This window comes from Gorilla gorilla, chromosome 14, assembly GCF_029281585.2.
Source record: "Gorilla gorilla gorilla isolate KB3781 chromosome 14, NHGRI_mGorGor1-v2.1_pri, whole genome shotgun sequence".
Lineage (NCBI taxonomy): Eukaryota > Metazoa > Chordata > Mammalia > Primates > Hominidae > Gorilla > Gorilla gorilla.
Window position 1 is genome coordinate 60709076 of NC_073238.2, and position 17315 is coordinate 60726390.

The following is a 17315-nucleotide window of genomic DNA, read 5'->3' on the forward strand; positions in this document are numbered from 1 at the left end:
CCCTCCCCCCACCCCCCTCCCCATGTATGAAATACTTGGCAGCTCAGTCGAGGCCAGTGAACTTGATTTGAGGGCTGGCTTGGCATTCGAAATACCAGTGAGAGGATGTCAGTGACGTGAACTGTCAGACCCCCTCAGCCCTTCATACAGTGTTGGGTGTTGCTAGAGGCAGATGCAGGGATCCTTGGTCAACTGTGGACCAGGCAGGGACACCTGGTTGGCAGAAAACAACCAGCTAACTCAATGCGAAGTGGGTTCATTCATCTTCTTTTTACTTGAAAGTATTCTCTAGGTGCTTGTTTTAGCATGTGAATTAAACATAGTCGTTTATTTAAAAACTAACATTGGGGGCCGGGTACGGTAGATCACTTGAGTTCAGGAGTTCGAGACTGGCCTGGCCAACATGGTGAAACCCCATCTCTACTAAAAATACAAAAATTAGCTGGGCATGGTGCCATGCGCCTGTAATCCCAGCCTCTCAGGAGGCTGAAGCAGGAGAATCTCTTGAACCCGCGAGGTGGAGGTTGCATTGAGCTGAGATCACTGCACTCCAGCCTGGGAGTCAAGAGTGAGACTCCATTATTTCACAAAGCATAAATAAATGGTAAAACTGGGGAAAGAGGGGAGCTTTTTTTTTTCTTTAATTTTATTTTTTAGAGTAGTTTTAGCAAAATTGAATGGAAGGTACGGAGATTCCCATGTACCCCTGTCTCCTCCATCATCAACATTCTGCACCAGAGCAGTGCATTTATTACAACTGATGAACCTATTTGATGCATCATTGTCACTCAGAGTCCATAGTTTACAGTAGGGTTCACTCTTGGTGTTGTACATTCTGTGGATTTGGACGAATGTATAGTGACGCATATCCACCATTATTGTATCATACAGAACAGTTTCACAGCCCTAAAAGTGGGGAGATTGGCCTCAGTTCTCCTACCTAAGAGACTAAATGACTTACCCATATATGGTTGCCTCCATATGAAGAGCAGTGAGAACCGCCGGCCGCTGGTGTGTCTCAAATGCCTGTGAACAGTGAAATCCTCACTTGGATGGTGGCACCTGTTAGACACAATTGGCTTTAAATCCAGGATATTTATTTTTAAACCAGCAGCTGGGGAAATGTGACAGGGTAAATTTTTGGTAGGTTACAAGTAGATTCATTCTGTAGCAAAGGAGGGAAATGTAAGACAGTGTATAAATCTGTTTCTCAAAAGGTTGATGTAAATAGTGGAACCATGAGTACCAAGAGCAAAACACTGGAAACAACTTATATGTCTGTAAGCATCCCCTGCTTTCCAGACTATGGCCCCTCTGTATAATGCTTGCCACGTTCTTCATGAGAAGAATGAGTTCCATCTCAGCCTGCTGAGATTTCTTCCTTTTTTTTTTTTTTTTTTTGAGACAGGGTCCTGCTCTGTCGCCTAGGCTGGAGTGCAATGGTGCATGGTCATGGCTTGAGCCTGGTTAATTTTTGTATTTTTACTAGAAACAGGGTTTTGTCATGTTGCCCAGGCTGATCTCAAACACCTGGATTCAAGCGATCCGCCCATCTTGACCTCCCAAAGTGTTGGGATTACAGATGTGAGCCACCACGCTTGGCCAAGATTCCGTGATGGTCAAAGAAATCAAAACGTCTGTCAGCTAGTGTTCAGTTCAGGCTGAGGTGAAAAAATTTTTTTACTTGTAAAATATACATAACATAAAACTTTACCATCCTAACCATTTTTAAGCGTACAGTTCAGTGACATTAAGCACATTCACATTGCTGTGTAACCATCGCCACCATCCATCTCCAGAACTTTTTTGAAATAAATGGTTTTGAGTAGATTTTGGTTTTTAATTGATTTAGCATTGTATGTCCTTGTAGCCCTGGTACAGGCCCAAGCTGGAAAATAAGAGCCCCAACTTCCATCTGAATACTTGGATTTTTCATGCTTGTGAGAGGCTCCCATAGTTCCCTGAATTGATCTAGAAATAGCAACTATCGTGTCAAGCAAATATTTTTCATTCAACCAGCCTACTCCCTGGTCTTCGAATCCTTTCATATGAGGAACAAAGCCAAACACCAGCAGTTGGTGATTGCTGTTTAGGTCACTCTTCAGTGCTGTTCCTCAGCATTCCTGTATCTATACGCGGGCACGGCCTCACCCAACACAATACAGAGTGGTCCAGTGCACAGCTGCTTTTGAGTTCTGTAATAACTGGTGGTGCCTGTAAAAGTCCCAGTGCTTTGGGAGGCCAAGGCAGGAGGATTGCTTGAGCCCAGGAGCTCAATTTTTTTTTTGAGGCAAGGTCTCTCACCTAGATTGGAGTGCAGTGGTGTGATCTCAGCTCACTGAAACCTTCACCTCCCAGTTCAGGTAATCCTCCCACCCCAGCCTCCCGAGTAGCTGGGACTACAGGCACGCACCACCACACCCTGCTAATTTTTAAATTTTTTGTAGAAATGGGGTCTCCCTATATCGCCCAGGCAGGTCTTGAACTCCTGGGCTCAGGAGATCCTCCTGCTTCGGCCTCCCAAAGTGCTGGGATTACAGGCAGGAGCTGCTGTTCCTGGCCTCAAAAAATTTTAAAAAATTGGCTGGGCACGGTGGCTCACGCCTGTAATCCCAACACTTTGGGAGGCCGAGGCGGGCGGATCATGAGGTCAGGAGATCGTGACTATTCTGGCTACAGGCAGTGGGCGCCTGTAGTCCCAGCTACTAGGGAGGCTGAGGCAGGAGAATGGCGTGAATCCGGGAGGCAGAGGTTGCAGTGAGCTGAGATCAGGCCACTGCATTCCAGCCTGGGCAACAGAGCAAGACTCCATCTCAAAAAAAAAAAGAATGAAGCCACGGACCTCGCAGTGAGTGTTACAGTTCTTAAAGGTGGCGCGTCTGCAGTCGTTTGTTCTCTCTGTGGGTTGGTGGTCTGGCTGACTAAGGAAATGAAGCCGCAGGCCCTGGCAGTGAATGCTACAGCTCTTCAAGTTGGTGCGGACCCAAAGACTGAGCAGCAGCAAGATTTATTAATTAAGAGCGAAAGAACAAAGATCTCCGGGTGTTGAAGTGGACCCTAGCGGGTTGCTGCTGCTGGCTCAGGTGGCCAGCTTTTATTCCCTTATTTGGCCCCCATCCATGTCCTGCTGATTGGTCCATTTTACAGTGTGCTGATTGGTCCATTTTACAGAGTGCTGACTGGTCCATTTTTACAGAATGCTGATTGGCGCATTTACAATCCTCTAGCTAGACATAGAGCGCTGATTGGTGCATTTACAATCCTCTAGCTAGACAGAAAGTTCTCCAAGTCCCCACCCAACCCAGAAGCCCAGTTGGCTTCACCTCTTACCATCATGGCCAATATCAAGCTATCAACAATGTCAACGTGCAGCTGGGAAGATGTGCAATAGCACATTTTACAGTATTTCTACCAGACAGATACAACAGACAGAAATAACCTCAAGAGCACAGACACTAGTGAATAATTAGGAAGTGGCGAAGTTTATTTATTGCCTTTGTCTTTAATATAATCTATTTAACTATGTTTATATAACTTAATTGTTAATAATGTCTGTAATAACCGGCTCACAAAATTCCTGAAAGTGTGACAATCTGCTCTCATACGCTGCTGGACCAGTTCCAGCATGCCACTGTTCCTGCCCCAGTTGTGGGATCTGCTCTAACCTCCAGCTGCCCCACACCTCAGCATACAGTCAAAGCGAAGGCATGGTGGGCAAACTTCTGAGTTACATGGCCACACCGGTTTTTTGTTTGCTTGTTTGTTTAGAGACAGTTTGCTCTGTCCCCCAGGCTGGAGTGCAGTGGCGTAATCGTGGCTCACTGCAGCCTCAAACTCCTGGGATCAAGAGATCTTCCCACCTCAGCTTCCCAAGGGGCTGGGACTACAGGCACATACCAACACACCCAGTTAATTTTTTCAATTTTTTTTTAAGACAGAGTCTCACTCCGTCGCCCAGGCTGGAGTGCAGTGGCACGATCTCTGCTCACTGCAAGCTCCGCCTCCCGGGTTCATGCCATTCTCCTGCTTCAGCCTCCCAACTAGCTGGGACTACAGGTGCCCATCACCACGCCCGGCTAATTTTTTGTATTTTTAGTAGAGACGGGGTTTCACCGTGTTAGCCAGGATGGTCTCGATCTTCTGACCTCGTGATCCACCCGCCTCAGCCTCCCAAAGTGCTGGGATTACAGGCGTGAGCCACCGCACCCGGCTGGCTTCATTCTTGAAGTCAGTGAGACCAAGAATCCACCAGAAGAAATAAATTCTGGACACAATGGGAGTGCTTATACTGCAGATACTGACATGTGCTACAAATCAGGCCTTTGTTTTGTTTTGTTTTTGCTCTGGAGACCTGGTTGTTAAACATTTGCCAGCACTCTGTTCATCACTAGGTAGGAGGGCAGACAGAGCCAGGTAGAATATCCTATGAAGTTAGCCACCTGACCCTGGTGGGAACAAGTTGGGATCACGTTCATGCAGCCATTGTTATTTTGCATCATATGTGGACCGTCACACTAAGATTATAAAAAAATTCATCCCTTGACTGTGTCCCTCAGGGCCCAGAGGACACTCCCTTTAATGAGGTTTTAAGAAATGTGCAGGCTGGGTGTGGTGGCTCACGCCTGTAATCCCAGCACTTTGGGAGGCCAAGGCGAGAGTATCACTTGAACCTAAGAGTTTGAGACCAGCCTGGGCAATGCAGGGAGACCCCATCTCTATAAAAAATTAAAAAATTAGCCAGGCATGGTGGTGTATGCCTCTAGTCCCAGCTACTCAGGAGGTTGAAGTGGGAGGATGGCTTGAGCCCAGGAGGTCAAGGCCACAGTGAGCTGTCATCATGACAGTGCACTCCAGCCTGGGTGACAGTGAGACCTTCTCTTACAAAAAAAAAAAAAATGTGTGGAGGAGAGCTCCATTTCCCTTTAGGAGCTTTGTAGCGGGTATCCTCTGCCTGCTGGGGGTGACAATAAGAAATGCTACTCTTTAAATTGCCTTCCTTATTTCAGAGACCAAGTGACAGTGTTTAACACCAGAGACACAGTGGGCACAGTTACTTTCATGAGCAGCAGGGCCACAGTGGTAAAATGAATGTTTTTGACTTGTGAGGGTCTTTGGTAGTATCTCTAGGAATAAAATAGCCTACTAAAATATACGTTGATCTACATAATTAGAAATTATCAGGTAAGTAGAATTCTAATTTGGATCACCATAATAGTCATGGCCCTTACCCCAGTTATAGGAGCTGAACAATTTTGCAGACCTGGAGCCCACTGACATTGCTGCAATATATACTAAAAATCATTCTTCAAGCCCTAAGAGACCCATGGCCATTGTCATGGGAGAAGAAAATACTTGGGACTGTTTCAGGATCGCTGAACACTGACTCTAAACTGTTGCTAATCTCTGAGACTGTATATGTTGGGTCAGGCTATTTTAGGCTTTGGTAGTGTCATCAAAAATCCCAGTGGCATACAACAAAAGTGTCACCCTGTTGCCCAGGCTGGGGTGCAGTGGCACGATCTCAGCTCACTGCAACCTCTGACTCCCAAGTAAAAGCGATTCTCCAGCCTTGGCTTCCTGAATAGCTGGGATTACAGGTGCCCCCCACCACACCTGGCTAATTTTTGTATTTTTAGTAGAGACAGTGTTTTACCATGTTGGCCAGGCTGGTCTCGAACTCCTGACCTCAAGTGATCCTCCCGCCTTGGCCTCCCAATGTGTTGGGATTGCAGGCGTGAGCCACCACGCCTGGCCAACAAAAGTTAACTTCTTATTCTTGCTATGTGTCCACTGCAGCTTGACTGAAGCTCTTTTCCATTTTATCTTCACTCCAGATGGAGGCTGTGGATCAGCCTCTGTTTGGAACATTACTTAGTCTTATGGCAGAGGGAAAATACATCATAACAAAGCACACATCAGCTCTTAGATCTTCTGTCTAAAGGTGACGCATGTCACTTTTGTTCACATTTCATTTGCAAGTCACGTGGACAAGACTGCAGTTAAGGAAGTATCATTCCTCAGTAGGAAAGGAGCCAGAATATTTGGCAAACAATGATATATTCTACGTGATTTCCTGTTATCTCTCCATTGCTTATTATCAATATTTAATTCATTGCTGCTGCTGTTTCAAATATGTTATTCTTACTAGAGTAAATCAAAATGGCTTTTGACATCTGGGATGCAGCTATTTATGTAAAATATACTTTATTTCCTGCTGTATTGGTTACAAGCACTTTTGGAAGGTGTTTGCTTTCACATGGCAGGGACAGCAGTACATCTTCACGATGTGAGCTCAGGTCTATGGCAACTCTCCTGTTCTGTCATAAGCAAGGCTTCAGGGGTCTTGATAATCACAACATCCCATAAAATGCAGAACTAGTCCATTATATGGATAAGATGTTGAGCATGTGACATTTCCAGGAGTTCAATGGCCTGAGGCATGTTGGTTATCTCCTTCAAATGAAAACAAATTGCTGCATCATGTACTCCTATGCTAGGAAAGAGTTAAAAAAAAACTACTTGATGAGTGTTTTAGGAGGTAATATACAGCACATTTCACCATGCTGCCCTGGCCCATTTACGAAGGAATTTGTAAGTCTGCCGGTTTTGAGTGGGGCTCAGAGCAAGAGAAGGGTTGCAGCAAATTCAGGCTGTTGTGCAAGATGTTCTGTCATATATGGCACATATGCCTAAAGTGACCAAGGCAGATAGAGACACTGTATGGAGCCTTCAACCAGCCCTGATAGGAGAATCACAGTGCAGACCCCTGGGGGTTTGCAGCAAATCCATGTTATCTTTTGCAAATAACTTTTCTCTCTTTGAAAAATAGCTCTTGTTACTGGGTCCTGCTTAAAAACTGGACATTTGATTTTGGGACCTGATCATGAACTGGGTGTGCACCCCTCTTCCCCCTCTGGCTCTTAAGACCACCATCACAGGAGGGGGAGGCACCCCCCACGGGGCAGGGACTGAGAGCCAGCCCCACTTCCCCCGTGGCTCTGTGGGCCCCCATCGCAGGGGGGGAGGCACCCCACGCGAGGCGGGGACTGAGAGCCAGCCCCTCATCCCCCCCGGCTTAGGACCCCCATCGCGGATCCTAAGAACCTTAGGACCCACCTGGAGGACTGTGGGTATTAGCTGTCCAAGAAGAAAGCTCAAATCTGCTGACGGCAGGTACCCTACTTGGGATTTACTCTCCGACAGGGGTCCGAACGCAGCCCGGGAACAGAAAGAAAGCAGGTTATTTGCAATCTACCGGAGCCTAAGGGCAGAAGGCAGGTGAGGGAATTCTTAGGGGCTGTGGGGTTTTGTAGACTGTGCATCCCAAACTTTGCAGTATTAGCCAAGCCTTTGTATGAGGTCACAAAGGGGGCGGGGACAGGGAACCTTTGGAATGGGGATCCCAAGAACATCAAGTCTTTCATGACTTCAAGGAAAAACTTCTGGCAGCCGCAGCCCTGGGGGTACCCGATCTGACAAAGCCTTTTCCATTGAATGCGTCAGATAGAGAAAAGATGGCAGCTGGAATTTTAACCGAAACTCTGGGGCCCTGGCTGAGGCCGGTGGCCTACGTGTCTAAACAAATAGAGAGGGTTTCTAAAGGACGGCCCCCGTTTGAGGGCTGTGGCATCAACTGCCCTGATAGTACTAGAAGCAAATCAGCTGACTCTTGGGCAAAACCTGAACATAAAGGCCGCCCATTATGGGTTGGGTGACAGCCATCCCCTCTTCCCCCGCCGCCTTAGGACCCCCATCGCTGATCCTAAGATCCTTAGGACTCACCTGGAGGACTGTGGGTATTAGGTGTCCAAGAAGAAAGCTCAAATCTGCCGATGGCAGGTACCTTGGGATTTACTCTCCGACGGGTCCGACGGCGCCCGGGAACAGAAAGAAAGCAGGTTATTTGCAATCTACCAGGGCATAAGGGCCGAAGGCAGCCAAGAAAATTCTCAGGAGCTGTGGGGTTTTGTAGACTGTGGATCCCAAACTTTGCAGTATTAGCCAAGCCTTTGTATGAGGTCACAAAGTGGGTGGGCACCGGGAACCTTTGGAATGGGGATCCCAAGAACAGCAAGTCTTTCATGAGTTAAAGGAAAAACTGCTGGCAGCCCCAGTCCCGGGGCTACCCGATCTGACAAAGCCTTTTCCATTGAATGCGTCAGATAGAGAAAAGATGGCAGCTGGACTTTTAACCCAAACTGTGGGGCCCTGGCTGAGGCCGGTGGCCTACATCTCTGAACAACTAGACAGGGATTCTGAAGGATGGCTCCCCTGTTTGAGGGCCTTGGCAGCAACTGCCCTGCTAGTACAAGAAGCAAATAAGCTGACTCTTGGGCAAAACTTCAACATAAAGGCCCCCCATTTTGTGGTGGCTGAGACCCAGCCCCTCTCCCCGCCCTGGCTCTTAGGACACCCATCGCAGGGGGGGAGGCACCCCCCACGAGGCGGGGACTCAGAGCCAGCCCCTATTCCGCCCCAGGCTCTTAGGACCCCCATCGCAGGGGGGGAGGCACCCCCCGCGAGGCGGGGACTGAGACCAAGCCCCTCACCACCCGGATCTCACGACCCCCATCGCAGGGGGGAGAGGCACCCCCCACGAGGCAGGGTCTGAGAGCCAGCCCCTCATCCCCCCCGGCTCTCATGACACCCATCGCAGGGAGGGGAGGCACCCCCAACGAGGCAGGGACTGAGAGCCAGCCCCTCTTCCCCCTGGCTCTCAGGGACCCCATCGCAGGGGGGGAGGCACCCACCGAGAGGCGTGGACTGAGAGCCAGCCCCTGATCACCCCGGGCTCTCACGACCCCCATCATGGGGGGGAGGCACCCCCCACGAGGCAGGGACTGAGAGCCAGCCCCACATCCCCCCGGCTCTTAGGGCCCCCATTGGCTCTTAGGGCCCCCATCGCAGGTGGGGGAGGCACCCCCTGCGAGGCGGGGACTGAGAGCCAGCCCCTCATCCCCCCTGGCTCTCATGACCCCCATCGCGGGGGGGGAGGCACCCCCCACGAGGCAGGGACTGAGAGCCAGCCCCTCTTCCCCTTCTGGCTCTTAGGACCACCATCGCAGGAGGGGGAGGCACCCCCCACGAGGCAAGGACTGAGAGCCAGCCCCTCTTCCCCCTCTGGCTCTTAGGACCACCATCGCAGGAGGGGGAGGCACCCCCCACGAGGCAGGGACTGAGAGCCAGCCCCACATCCCCCCTGGCCCTTAGGGCCCCCATCGCAGGGGTGGGAGGCACCCCCCGCGAGGCGGGGACTGAGAGCCAGCCCCTCATCCCCCCCGGCTCTCATGACCCCCATCGCAGGGGGGGAGGCACCCCCAACGAGGCAGGGACTGAGAGCCAGCCCCTCTTCCCCCTGGCTCTCAGTGACCCCATCGCAGGGGGGGAGGCACCCCCGAGAGGCGTGCACTGAGAGCCAGCCCCTGATCACCCCGGGCTCTCACGACCCCCATCATGGGGGGGGAGGCACCCCCCACGAGGCAGGGACTGAGAGCCAGACCCACATCCCCCCTGGCTCTTAGGGCCCCCATCGCAGGGGGGGGAGGCACCCCCCACGAAGCCGGGACTGAGAGCCAGCCCCTCATCCCCCCCTGGCTTAGGACCCCCATCGGGGATCCTAAGAACCTTAAGGACCCACCTGGACGACTCTGGGTATTAGGTGTCCAAGAAGAAAGCTCAAATCTGCCCACGGCAGGTACTTTACTTGGGATTTACTATCCGACAGGGGTCCAAACGCCGGGAACAGAAAGAAAGCAGGTCATTTGCAATCTACCGGAGCCTAAGGGCAGAAGGCAGGTGAGGGAATTCTTAGGAGCTGTGGGGTTTTGTAGACTGTGCCTCCCAAACTTTGCAGTACTAGCCAAGCCTTTCTATGAGGTCACAAAGGGGGCAGGTGAGGGAATTCTTAGGGGCTGTGGGGTTTTGTAGACTGTGCATCCCAAACTTTGCAGTATTAGCCAAGTCTTTCTATGAGGTCACAAAGGGGGCGGGGACCGGGAACCTTTCGAATGGGGATCCCAACAACAGCAAGTCTTTCATGACTTCAAGGAAAAACTTCTGGCAGCCCCAGCCCTGGGGGTACCCGATCTGACAAAGCCTTTTCCATTGAATGCGTCAGATAGAGAAAAGATGGCAGCTGGAATTTTAACCGAAACTCTGGGGCCCTGGCTGAGGCCGGTGGCCTACGTGTCTAAACAAATAGAGAGGGTTTCTAAAGGACGGCCCCCGTTTGAGGGCCGCGGCATCAACTGCCCTGATAGTACCACAAGCAAATAAGCTGACTCTTGGGCAAAACCGGAACATAAAGGCCGCCCATTTTGGGTTGGGTGACAGCCATCCCCTCTTCCCCCCACTGCCTTAGGACCCCCATCGCTCATCCTAAGATCCTTAGGACTCACCTGGAGGACTGTGGGTATTAGGTGTCCAAGAAGAAAGCTCAAATCTGCCCACGGCAGGTACCTTACTTCGGATTTACTCTCCGACAGGGGTTCGACACCGCCCGGGAACAGAAAGAAAGCAGGTTATTTACAATCTACCAGAGCCTAAGGGCAGAAGGCAGGTGAGGGAATTCTTGGGAGCTGTGGGGTATTGTAGACTGTGGACTCAGGACCCCCATCGCAGGGGGGGGAGGCACCCCCCACGAGGCAGGGACTGAGAGCCAGCCCCACATCCCCCCTGGCCCTTAGGGCCCCCATCGCAGGGGGGGGAGGCACCCCCCGCGAGGCGGGGACTGAGAGCCAGCCCCTCATCCCCCCCGGCTCTCATGACACCCATCGCGGGGGGGGAGGCACCCCCAACGAGGCAGGGACTGAGAGCCAGCCCCTCTTCCCCCTCTGGCTCTTAGGACCACCATCGCAGGAGGGGGAGGCACCCCCCACGAGGCAGGGACTGAGAGCCAGCCCCTCTTCCCCCTCTGGCTCTTAGGACCACCATCGCAGGAGGGGGAGGCACCCCCCACGAGGCAGGGACTGAGAGCCAGCCCCACATCCCCCCTGGCCCTTAGGGTCCCCATCGCAGGGGGGGGAGGCACCCCCAGCGAGGCGGGGACTGAGAGCCAGCCCCTCATCCCCCCCGGCTCTCATGACCCCCATCGCAGGGGGGGGAGGCACCCCCAACGAGGCAGGGACTGAGAGCCAGCCCCTCTTACCCCTGGATCTCAGTGACCCCATCGCAGGGGGGGAGGCACCCCCCGAGAGGCGTGGACTGAGAGCCAGCCCCTGATCACCCCGGGCTCTCACGACCCCCATCATGGGGGGGGAGGCACCCCCCACGAGGCAGGGACTGAGAGCCAGCCCCACATCCCCCCTGGCTCTCAGTGACCCCATCGCAGGGGGGGAGGCACCCCCAAGAGGCGTGCACTGAGAGCCAGCCCCTGATCACCCCGGGCTCTCACTACCCCCATCAAGGGGGGGGAGGCACCCCCCACGAGGCAGGGACTGAGAGCCAGACCCACATCCCCCCTGGCTCTTAGGGCCCCCATCGCAGGGGGGGGAGGCACCCCCCACGAAGCCGGGACTGAGAGCCAGCCCCTCATCCCCCCCTGGCTTAGGACCCCCATCGGGGATCCTAAGAACCTTAAGGACCCACCTGGACGACTCTGGGTATTAGGTGTCCAAGAAGAAAGCTCAAATCTGCCCACGGCAGGTACCTTACTTGGGATTTACTATCCGACAGGGGTCCAAACGCCGGGAACAGAAAGAAAGCAGGTCATTTGCAATCTACCGGAGCCTAAGGGCAGAAGGCAGGTGAGGGAATTCTTAGGAGCTGTGGGGTTTTGTAGACTGTGCCTCCCAAACTTTGCAGTACTAGCCAAGCCTTTCTATGAGGTCACAAAGGGGGCAGGTGAGGGAATTCTTAGGGGCTGTGGGGTTTTGTAGACTGTGCATCCCAAACTTTGCAGTATTAGCCAAGTCTTTCTATGAGGTCACAAAGGGGGCGGGGACCGGGAACCTTTCGAATGGGGATCCCAACAACAGCAAGTCTTTCATGACTTCAAGGAAAAACTTCTGGCAGCCCCAGCCCTGGGGGTACCCGATCTGACAAAGCCTTTTCCACTGAATGCGTCAGATAGAGAAAAGATGGCAGCTGGAATTTTAACCGAAACTCTGGGGCCCTGGCTGAGGCCGGTGGCCTACGTGTCTAAACAAATAGAGAGGGTTTCTAAAGGACGGCCCCCGTTTGAGGGCCGCGGCATCAACTGCCCTGATAGTACCACAAGCAAATAAGCTGACTCTTGGGCAAAACCGGAACATAAAGGCCGCCCATTTTGGGTTGGGTGACAGCCATCCCCTCTTCCCCCCACTGCCTTAGGACCCCCATCGCTCATCCTAAGATCCTTAGGACTCACCTGGAGGACTGTGGGTATTAGGTGTCCAAGAAGAAAGCTCAAATCTGCCCACGGCAGGTACCTTACTTCGGATTTACTCTCCGACAGGGGTTCGACACCGCCCGGGAACAGAAAGAAAGCAGGTTATTTACAATCTACCAGAGCCTAAGGGCAGAAGGCAGGTGAGGGAATTCTTGGGAGCTGTGGGGTATTGTAGACTGTGGACTCAGGACCCCCATCGCAGGGGGGGGAGGCACCCCCCACGAGGCAGGGACTGAGAGCCAGCCCCACATCCCCCCTGGCCCTTAGGGCCCCCATCGCAGGGGGGGCAGGCACCCCCCGCGAGGCGGGGACTGAGAGCCAGCCCCTCATCCCCCCCGGCTCTCATGACCCCCATCGCAGGGGGGGGAGGCACCCCCAACGAGGCAGGGACTGAGAGCCAGCCCCTCTTCCCCCTCTGGCTCTTAGGACCACCATCGCAGGAGGGGGAGGCACCCCCCACGAGGCAGGGACTGAGAGCCAGCCCCTCTTCCCCCTCTGGCTCTTAGGACCACCATCGCAGGAGGGGGAGGCACCCCCCACGAGGCAGGGACTGAGAGCCAGCCCCTCTTCCCCCTCTGGCTCTTAGGACCACCATCGCAGGAGGGGGAGGCACCCCCCACGAGGCAGGGACTGAGAGCCAGCCCCACATCCCCCCTGGCCCTTAGGGTCCCCATCGCAGGGGGAGGAGGCACCCCCAGCGAGGCGGGGACTGAGAGCCAGCCCCTCATCCCCCCCGGCTCTCATGACCCCCATCGCAGGGGGGGGAGGCACCCCCAACGAGGCAGGGACTGAGAGCCAGCCCCTCTTCCCCCTGGATCTCAGTGACCCCATCGCAGGGGGGGAGGCACCCCCCGAGAGGCGTGGACTGAGAGCCAGCCCCTGATCACCCCGGGCTCTCACGACCCCCATCATGGGGGGGGGAGGCACCCCCCACGAGGCAGGGACTGAGAGCCAGCCCCACATCCCCCCTGGCTCTCAGTGACCCCATCGCAGGGGGGGAGGCACCCCCAAGAGGCGTGCACTGAGAGCCAGCCCCTGATCACCCCGGGCTCTCACTACCCCCATCAAGGGGGGGGAGGCACCCCCCACGAGGCAGGGACTGAGAGCCAGACCCACATCCCCCCTGGCTCTTAGGGCCCCCATCGCAGGGGGGGGAGGCACCCCCCACGAAGCCGGGACTGAGAGCCAGCCCCTCATCCCCCCCTGGCTTAGGACCCCCATCGGGGATCCTAAGAACCTTAAGGACCCACCTGGACGACTCTGGGTATTAGGTGTCCAAGAAGAAAGCTCAAATCTGCCCACGGCAGGTACCTTACTTGGGATTTACTATCCGACAGGGGTCCAAACGCCGGGAACAGAAAGAAAGCAGGTCATTTGCAATCTACCGGAGCCTAAGGGCAGAAGGCAGGTGAGGGAAGTCTTGGGAGCTGTGGGGTTTTGTAGACTGTGGACTCAGGACCCCCATCGCAGGGGGGGGAGGCACCCCCCACGAGGCAGGGACTGAGAGCCAGCCCCTCTTCCCCCTCTGGCTCTTACGACCACCATCGCAGGGGGGGAGGCACCCCCCGAGAGGCGTGGACTGAGAGCCAGCCCCTGATCACCCCGGGCTCTCACGACCCCCATCATGGGGGGGAGGCACCCCCCACGAGGCAGGGACTGAGAGCCAGCCCCTCTTCCCCTTGGCTCTCAGTGACCGCATCGCAGGGGGGGAGGCACCCGCGAGAGGCGTGCACTGAGAGCCAGCCACTGATCACCCCGGGCTCTCACGACCCCCATCATGGGGGGGGAGGCACACCCCACGAGGCGGGGACTGAGAGCCAGCCCCTCATCCCCCCCTGGCTTAGGACCCCCATCGGGGATCCTAAGAACCTTAAGGACCCACCTGGACGACTCTGGGTATTAGGTGTCCAAGAAGAAAGCTCAAATCTGCCCACGGCAGGTACTTTACTTGGGATTTACTATCCGACAGGGGTCCAAACGCCGGGAACAGAAAGAAAGCAGGTCATTTGCAATCTACCGGAGCCTAAGGGCAGAAGGCAGGTGAGGGAATTCTTAGGAGCTGTGGGGTTTTGTAGACTGTGCCTCCCAAACTTTGCAGTACTAGCCAAGCCTTTCTATGAGGTCACAAAGGGGGCAGGTGAGGGAATTCTTAGGGGCTGTGGGGTTTTGTAGACTGTGCATCCCAAACTTTGCAGTATTAGCCAAGTCTTTCTATGAGGTCACAAAGGGGGCGGGGACCGGGAACCTTTCGAATGGGGATCCCAACAACAGCAAGTCTTTCATGAGTTCAAGGAAAAACTTCTGGCAGCCCCAGCCCTGGGGGTACCCGATCTGACAAAGCCTTTTCCATTGAATGCGTCAGATAGAGAAAAGATGGCAGCTGGAATTTTAACCGAAACTCTGGGGCCCTGGCTGAGGCCGGTGGCCTACGTGTCTAAACAAATAGAGAGGGTTTCTAAAGGACGGCCCCCGTTTGAGGGCCGCGGCATCAACTGCCCTGATAGTACCACAAGCAAATAAGCTGACTCTTGGGCAAAACCGGAACATAAAGGCCGCCCATTTTGGGTTGGGTGACAGCCATCCCCTCTTCCCCCCACTGCCTTAGGACCCCCATCGCTGATCCTAAGATCCTTAGGACTCACCTGGAGGACTGTGGGTATTAGGTGTCCAAGAAGAAAGCTCAAATCTGCCCACGGCAGGTACCTTACTTCGGATTTACTCTCCGACAGGGGTTCGACACCGCCCGGGAACAGAAAGAAAGCAGGTTATTTACAATCTACCAGAGCCTAAGGGCAGAAGGCAGGTGAGGGAATTCTTGGGAGCTGTGGGGTATTGTAGACTGTGGACTCAGGACCCCCATCGCAGGGGGGGGAGGCACCCCCCACGAGGCAGGGACTGAGAGCCAGCCCCACATCCCCCCTGGCCCTTAGGGCCCCCATCGCAGGGGGGGCAGGCACCCCCCGCGAGGCGGGGACTGAGAGCCAGCCCCTCATCCCCCCCGGCTCTCATGACCCCCATCGCAGGGGGGGGAGGCACCCCCAACGAGGCAGGGACTGAGAGCCAGCCCCTCTTCCCCCTCTGGCTCTTAGGACCACCATCGCAGGAGGGGGAGGCACCCCCCACGAGGCAGGGACTGAGAGCCAGCCCCTCTTCCCCCTCTGGCTCTTAGGACCACCATCGCAGGAGGGGGAGGCACCCCCCACGAGGCAGGGACTGAGAGCCAGCCCCACATCCCCCCTGGCCCTTAGGGTCCCCATCGCAGGGGGGGGAGGCACCCCCAGCGAGGCGGGGACTGAGAGCCAGCCCCTCATCCCCCCCGGCTCTCATGACCCCCATCGCAGGGGGGGGAGGCACCCCCAACGAGGCAGGGACTGAGAGCCAGCCCCTCTTCCCCCTGGATCTCAGTGACCCCATCGCAGGGGGGGAGGCACCCCCCGAGAGGCGTGGACTGAGAGCCAGCCCCTGATCACCCCGGGCTCTCACGACCCCCATCATGGGGGGGGAGGCACCCCCCACGAGGCAGGGACTGAGAGCCAGCCCCACATCCCCCCTGGCTCTCAGTGACCCCATCGAAGGGGGGGAGGCACCCCCAAGAGGCGTGCACTGAGAGCCAGCCCCTGATCACCCCGGGCTCTCACTACCCCCATCAAGGGGGGGGAGGCACCCCCCACGAGGCAGGGACTGAGAGACAGACCCACATCCCCCCTGGCTCTTAGGGCCCCCATCGCAGGGGGGGGAGGCACCCCCCACGAAGCCGGGACTGAGAGCCAGCCCCTCATCCCCCCCTGGCTTAGGACCCCCATCGGGGATCCTAAGAACCTTAAGGACCCACCTGGACGACTCTGGGTATTAGGTGTCCAAGAAGAAAGCTCAAATCTGCCCACGGCAGGTACTTTACTTGGGATTTACTATCCGACAGGGGTCCAAACGCCGGGAACAGAAAGAAAGCAGGTCATTTGCAATCTACCGGAGCCTAAGGGCAGAAGGCAGGTGAGGGAATTCTTAGGAGCTGTGGGGTTTTGTAGACTGTGCCTCCCAAACTTTGCAGTACTAGCCAAGCCTTTCTATGAGGTCACAAAGGGGGCAGGTGAGGGAATTCTTAGGGGCTGTGGGGTTTTGTAGACTGTGCATCCCAAACTTTGCAGTATTAGCCAAGTCTTTCTATGAGGTCACAAAGGGGGCGGGGACCGGGAACCTTTCGAATGGGGATCCCAACAACAGCAAGTCTTTCATGACTTCAAGGAAAAACTTCTGGCAGCCCCAGCCCTGGGGGTACCCGATCTGACAAAGCCTTTTCCACTGAATGCGTCAGATAGAGAAAAGATGGCAGCTGGAATTTTAACCGAAACTCTGGGGCCCTGGCTGAGGCCGGTGGCCTACGTGTCTAAACAAATAGAGAGGGTTTCTAAAGGACGGCCCCCGTTTGAGGGCCGCGGCATCAACTGCCCTGATAGTACCACAAGCAAATAAGCTGACTCTTGGGCAAAACCGGAACATAAAGGCCGCCCATTTTGGGTTGGGTGACAGCCATCCCCTCTTCCCCCCACTGCCTTAGGACCCCCATCGCTCATCCTAAGATCCTTAGGACTCACCTGGAGGACTGTGGGTATTAGGTGTCCAAGAAGAAAGCTCAAATCTGCCCACGGCAGGTACCTTACTTCGGATTTACTCTCCGACAGGGGTTCGACACCGCCCGGGAACAGAAAGAAAGCAGGTTATTTACAATCTACCAGAGCCTAAGGGCAGAAGGCAGGTGAGGGAATTCTTGGGAGCTGTGGGGTATTGTAGACTGTGGACTCAGGACCCCCATCGCAGGGGGGGGAGGCACCCCCCACGAGGCAGGGACTGAGAGCCAGCCCCACATCCCCCCTGGCCCTTAGGGCCCCCATCGCAGGGGGGGGAGGCACCCCCCGCGAGGCGGGGACTGAGAGCCAGCCCCTCATCCCCC

The 17315-nt window shown here is 55.1% G+C and overlaps 2 long non-coding RNA genes across 3 annotated transcripts; both read right to left on the minus strand.

The window, feature by feature from the left end:
• Positions 1-6179: 6179 nt before the first annotated feature.
• On the minus strand, positions 6180-13040 carry LOC129526150 (uncharacterized). 2 transcript variants are annotated; one of them, XR_010130572.1, is made up of 5 exons: positions 12347-13040; positions 10398-11727; positions 7783-9778; positions 7117-7261; positions 6180-6488 (listed from the first exon to the last, which is right to left on the minus strand). It is a non-coding gene; the product is annotated as an uncharacterized lncRNA (long non-coding RNA). The 2 variants fall into 2 exon arrangements; XR_010130573.1 differs by having other exon boundaries at positions 6180-6493.
• A 21-nt stretch (positions 13041-13061) lies between these two features.
• Positions 13062-15932, minus strand: LOC134757000 (uncharacterized). Its single transcript, XR_010130574.1, has 3 exons — positions 15010-15932; positions 14250-14390; positions 13062-13758 (listed from the first exon to the last, which is right to left on the minus strand). It is a non-coding gene; the product is annotated as an uncharacterized lncRNA (long non-coding RNA).
• Between the last annotated feature and the right edge of the window lie 1383 nt (positions 15933-17315).